The 6178-nt window shown below is 39.0% G+C and overlaps 1 non-coding gene across 1 annotated transcript; it reads right to left on the bottom strand.

Moving 5' to 3' along the window:
- Nucleotides 1-3724: 3724 nt before the first annotated feature.
- On the bottom strand, nucleotides 3725-3833 carry LOC129520969 (U6 spliceosomal RNA). The gene has a single exon (XR_008666732.1). It is a non-coding gene; the product is annotated as a U6 spliceosomal RNA (small nuclear RNA).
- Nucleotides 3834-6178: the final 2345 nt, after the last annotated feature.

The following is a 6178-nucleotide window of genomic DNA, read 5'->3' as shown; positions in this document are numbered from 1 at the left end:
TCACTAGGGTTTTCTGAATAAGCTCATTTCCAGTCTACTGCACTGATCCTGTTAGTTTTTTTTTTTAATATTTTATTTATTTATGAGAGACCCACAGAAAGAGAGGCAGAGACATAGGCAGAGGGAGAAACAGGCACCCCACGGGGAGCCTGATGTGGGACTCAATCCCCGGACCCCAGGATCACACCCTGGGCCGAATGCAGGCTTTCAACCCCTGAGCCACCCAGGCATCCCTTGTTAGTTTCTTTCCAAACAATGTACTGCCACATGCCCATTCACTTTTTTTCCAACTTCACCTTCATCCCTCAGTGTTGGCAGGAAAGTCTGACATGTTACCCCTTAGGGCCCTGCCAGAAAGGAGTGACTGTGACCAGCACTAATCTGTCCTGAGCATTAGGACCAGTTGAAGTGGACAAGAGTTGAGGGTGAAGAGTCACATCCTCCCAGGCTAGAGAGGGACCCAAGGGGCAAAGTCTCACAACAGAGGTCACATTTTTTTTCAGGAACTCAGTATCAATGCCGGTGGTGGGGTCAGTCCCTTTGTAGACTATATTTATGATGTCGTTTGCAAGTATCAGAACCTTTGTCTTTATAGACTAACCAGGTAGGTGTTGAAACTATTACCTTCTCTACCACATTATTGTGGCTTCAGCCAAGTCCCTTCCCTCCTCTGGACCCAAGGTCCTGTCTACACAGTGAGAGGGCAGGATTCATCCTTCTCTAGGCCCGCTTCCAGCTCTGACATGCTCTAATCTTTCTGTTACCTTTTATTCTGTATTAAACTCATAACACATGCCAGACATTTTTCTAAGCCTGAGACCGTCATTATCACTCCTACTCTTACTCACCCCAAACCCTTGCTATGAATTATGTTGGGCTTTTCTTGTTTAAAACATTTGGGAAAAATGGTGTGTTAGGTTTATTTCATACACACACACACTTGAGAGAAAAATCACACAAAGGGCTTTGTTCTGTTCCAGCAGCTGAAAACAGTAAAACTACCGGAATGACATGAAGCATCATTTTGTACTGCCCTCAAGTGGTGACCTCAAATGTCTTCCCAGATGCAGTTTACAGAATAAAATATTCTCAGAGGAGCCCGAGGCAGTTGTATTTGATCAAATGTCTTATCTTATAAAGGATGGGCTGAAGCTCGTCATCATTCCCATCGAGGTACAAATCTGTTCCAGTTTCTCCTATCTTTAAAGAGCTATTTTATAAGCTTGACTCCTTCTCTAGTCCTATTTCTTTTTTTTTTTTTAAGAATGTATTTATTTATTACTAATGAGAGACAAAGAGAGAGGGAGAGGCCAAGACACAGGCAGAGGGAGAAGCAGGCTCCAGGCAGGGTCCCCGATGTGGGACTTGATCCCGGGACCCCAGGATCAGGACCTGGGGCTAAAGGCAGCACTAAACCGCTGAGCCACCAGGCTGCCCCCCTCTAGTCCTATTTCTCTGCTCCCTTTCACAGCCAAAGTTCTCAATAGAGTTAACTGCATGCTCTATTCTCTGATCTCCAATTTACTTGTAAACTTTTTACTTCAAAATAATCTCAAACTTTCAGAAGAGTTGTAACAATAACTCCTATGTGCTCTTTAGTCCAATGCACCAGAACTTTATATTTTGCCACAATCTTTTAATCTGTGTGTACATATGTGTATGGATGCACACATATATACAAGATTTTCCCCCTAAACCATTTGATTTTTAGCATTTATTCCTAATATCCTAAATATTCCTCCCCCCACTCCCAGTAGGATGATCAAATTTAGGAAATTTAACATTGATATAATCCTTATATTTAGTCCATATTTAAAGTTCACTCATTGGTCTGATACTGTCCTATTTAGCAGTTTTCCTTCTGATCCAGGGCCTTATCTCTAATCATTTATTGTATTTAATTGATCCTGTAGTCTCCTTTAATCTAGAACAGTTTCCCAGTCTTTCATTGTTATTCATGATATTGATATTTTTGAGAAGTATAGATCAGTGTTTTGTAGAATTTCCCTCTATTTGGTTTTGCTCCATGTTTTCTTATAATTCAATTTCCTTTCCTTTTCTTTCTTTCTCTTTTTTTTTTTTTTTTTTTTTTGAGGCAGTTGGAATACTACCCATAGGATGTTATGTCCTCAGTGCATAAGATGAGGAAAAACATGGTGTCACTTGGTCCCATTATTTACGGTATTCACTTTGATCGGTTGGTTAAGGTGCATATGCCAGGTTTTTCCACTGTAAAGTTAGCATTTTTTCCTATGTAAATAATGAGTAATCTTTGAAAAGGTACTTTGAGACTATATAAACAACTTGTTCCTTCTCAAACTTGTGCTCAAAGTTTTCAACATTCACTGATAATTGATAATCTCTACTACTTCTATATCTTCAAATGCTGATTATGCTAATGACTTCTAAATTCATATCTTCATCCCAGACCTCTCTTCTGGGCTCCAGACTTAAAACCAACTGCCTGATTGATATCTCCCTGGATCTCACTGACATCTTAAGTTTAACATGTTTAAAATAGAACTCCTAATCAATGTCTGAATTAATTACTCTAATGATTTCAAAATGGTGATTTTATAATTCCATTATTCCACCTACATTTTTTAGTTGGCATTCTACTATAAGCAAGATCTTTTTCTTTTCTCTTACTTATTTATATAGTTATTATCATTAGTATAGACTCATAGATTCTTATTTTATTTAATAGACTATAATCGATTACTGTCATTATTCATTTTAACGTTCAACTTGTTCCAGATTTGCCCAGTGAGATCCCTTCATACTGGGTCCTGTATCCTTTTCACACACACCTATTTTTTATTAATAAATAAATTTATTTTTATTTATTTTTTAAAAGATTTTATTTATTTATGAGAGACACAGGCAGAGGCATAAGCAGGCTCCTTGCCAGGAGCCCGACGTGGGACCCGATCCCGGGACCCCAGGATCACGCCCTGGGCCGAAGACAAGCGCTAAACGGCTAAGCCACCCAGACATCCCCCTATCTTTTTTTTTTAAAGCACTTGTCTTGCTTTTAATACGATATTCCAGGTTCATCTTGTACTTTTTCCTGTATAGCCTTGGAAATCATCCATCTTTCCAAAGAGCTCCCCTTTTAGTGGCCAGTGGTATTTAGAAATCAAGATATGGGCACTAGATGTGCTCATTGTTACTGGGATGTAATTGCTTTTAGACTCTTTAGGTAAACAGAGCCACAAGGAAAAAAAAAAAAAAACAGAGCCAAAAAGAAAAATATAGTTCAACTTTTTTTAATCATGAATGCATTACTAGTACATTCTAATTCCAATTCAGCACCACAGGATTCTTTTTCCCATTGCTTATTTGCATCTCCCTTTTCTCACAGTGAGAATTCTGACTCCCATTAGCATCATTGTCTTTTTTCATTTGCTCTGTGTTAACACAAAAAATAGTTTCAGTATCTACATCCATGTCACTTAAAAAAAATCTATTAAATTGGGTTCAGGATTTGTTTGCAGCTTTGTTTTGTTTTTAGACTAAAGGTATATATTCAAAATACTGTGTTCAAAAGTTATTTGGATTGGTTTTTATTTTTCTTCAGAATAAATATATATCACTTATATATAGTCAGGTTTATTTGTTTTCTATTTTTACTCAGTTTTAATTAAGATCCCTTTCATTCTTGTAGATTTGATTTTCTTTTTAAATATATAAGTTAATATTGTCCAAAGTCAAATCCATATAAAAACATATGGAATGCTTCATAAATTTGTGTGTCATCTACATGTAGGAGTCATGCCAATTTCCTCTGTGTTGTTTTAGTTTTGGTATATATGCCATCAAAATAAGAACACTTCCAATTTATTTGATGCTTACTTAGCACCTACACACACACACACACACACACACACACACACACACACTCTTCGCTGAAATTGTTCTTATCAATATCATTAGTGATGTTTTTTTCTATCCTTATCTTTTTTTTTAAGATTTTATTTATTCATTTATGAGAGATACACACACAGAGAGAGGCAGAGACACAGGCAGAGGGAGAAGCAGGCTCCACGCAGGGAGACCGATGCAGGATCCCATCCCGGGTCTCCAGGATCAGACCCTGGGCTGAAGGCGGCACTAAACCGCTGAGCCACCTGGGCTGCCCTTCTATCCTTATCTTATTTGACCTTTCCACTTTCAGCTGACCTCTCCAATTTTCTTGACACGCTGTACTCTCTTCGTTTTTTTGTTCCATGCTCTTCTGGTTTTACTCTCTCTTCACAGGCCTCTCTTCATTCTCCCTGTTTGTTCAACCACCCTAAAATGCATTGCTCCCCAGGACTCTTCTTGGCTCCCTTTACTGCTCTCTGTATAGTCTCTTCCTAGGTAATCTCAATGGCTTCTATGCCTTTGAATGCTGATACAAGGAAGGGAGGCTTTGAATGCTGATTATGCTAATAACTTCTAAATTCATATCTTCATCCCAGACCTCTCTTCTGGGCTCCAAACTTACAACCAACTGCCTAATTGATATCTCCTCGGATCTCACTGACATCTTAAGTTTAACATGTCTAAAATAGAACTCCTAATTTCTCTGCCAAACCTGTTTCCTCCAAGCTCCTCCTTCTCAGTAAATGTCCCCTCACTCCACCTGGTTGCTCTAGCTAGAAACCTAGGAGTGAGTGTTGATTCCTATATTTACCTCACCTCAATATCCAATCCAACTGCAAAGTACGAATACTTTACCTCTAAAAATATGTCAAATTAGTCCATTTCTCTCTGTCCCCACTGCTACCACTTCACTCAACATCACTTACCTAGGCTATTCATCAGCCTCATAACTGGCTTCCTTTCTATCCTTCACACATTCATCCTCTATATAATAGCTACCATGACCTTTTTGAAAACAAAATAATAATACAAGCTTTTATTGGGTGTTTATCATGTGCCAGAAACTGCTGTAAGCACTTTATATATATTTAATCTTCACAATGATTCTATGAGGTAAAACCCAATTCTACCCCTAATTTTATAGAAAAGGTAACTGGGGTACAGAGAGATTAAGTAATTTGCCCAAGACCACACAGCTGGTAAATGGTAGAGTGTGGGTTTGAACCTAGGGTGACTCTTTAGCTTTCAAGCTTATCTACACATTCTATTGGATCGTGTTACTCAGTCTCAAATACTTTCATGGCTTCTCACTGGGACTCACTGGGACTAAATTCACTGGAACTAAATTCTCAACTCCATACATAGGCCTTCCATGTCCGTAACATGCCTCCTGCTCACTCCTCCAAACTCATGTCGTGCTGTTTCCTTTCCTTCCCTTTCCTTCAGCAGCATGGCTGATTTGTTTTGTTTCCATTTCTCAACTTCATTGAACATGATAAGCCCTTTCCTGCCAACCAGCATTACTTATCCTCCACCTCAAATACTCTTCTCTCTGGCTCCTTCTCATTCTTTAGGTCTCTCTTTAATTATCTGTTCTGAGAGAACTTCCTTTGCAGTGCTATGTCTTAAGTGTTTCCCTCCTGATATGTTCTATCTCAGCTTCATATTTGTTTTCTTTTTAACCCTTAAAACAATGTCTAATTACCTGTTTTGTTTACTTATTTTGTCTCTCTTCCCCACCAAAATTAAGTGCAATGAAGGCAGAAGCTGCGTCTTATGTATTCAGAGCCTAATATGGAGGCTTGTTCATAGAAGGAACTCTGGGAACATTAGTTGAATGAACATGTATTATTGTTTTTTACTTCATAGCTTCTGTTCACTCATAAATTCTGCTTCCTCATCACTTTAGTTTGTCTCAGCCTAGATGCCATCTCCTCTTACATGGAGCCCTACTCAACCTTATGTCCTCTCTCTTTGTATCCTTTTAGTCATAGTTTTTATTGCTACCAATTGCCTCAATCACCTCATGTTTCCCAACTCAAACTCCTGGGAGAGAAATATTGATTTGTCCAACTCATTTTTTAAGAGGCAGACCACATTTGTAGGTCATTGGCAAGCTTGTGGGTTGCTTGCCTTTAGGTCAGATTCCCAGTCCTAGTCCAAACAGTTGTGTGAGTCAGGGTGTGTGTAGGGGGGTGGGGGGTGATGTTCTCCTTGGTGCTGCCTTTCATCAGGGCTGAGGATTTAGTGGGCACGATGATTGATGTATGAGCACAAGTAGCAGCCATAGCGGCACTTAATCAGGCCTCAC

This window comes from Nyctereutes procyonoides, unplaced genomic scaffold, assembly GCF_905146905.1.
Source record: "Nyctereutes procyonoides isolate TBG_1078 unplaced genomic scaffold, NYPRO_anot_genome, whole genome shotgun sequence".
In the NCBI taxonomy this organism is placed as follows: Eukaryota; Metazoa; Chordata; class Mammalia; order Carnivora; family Canidae; genus Nyctereutes; species Nyctereutes procyonoides.
Note: the sequence above shows the minus strand (reverse complement) of the source record. Positions and strands in the feature narration are given on the sequence as shown.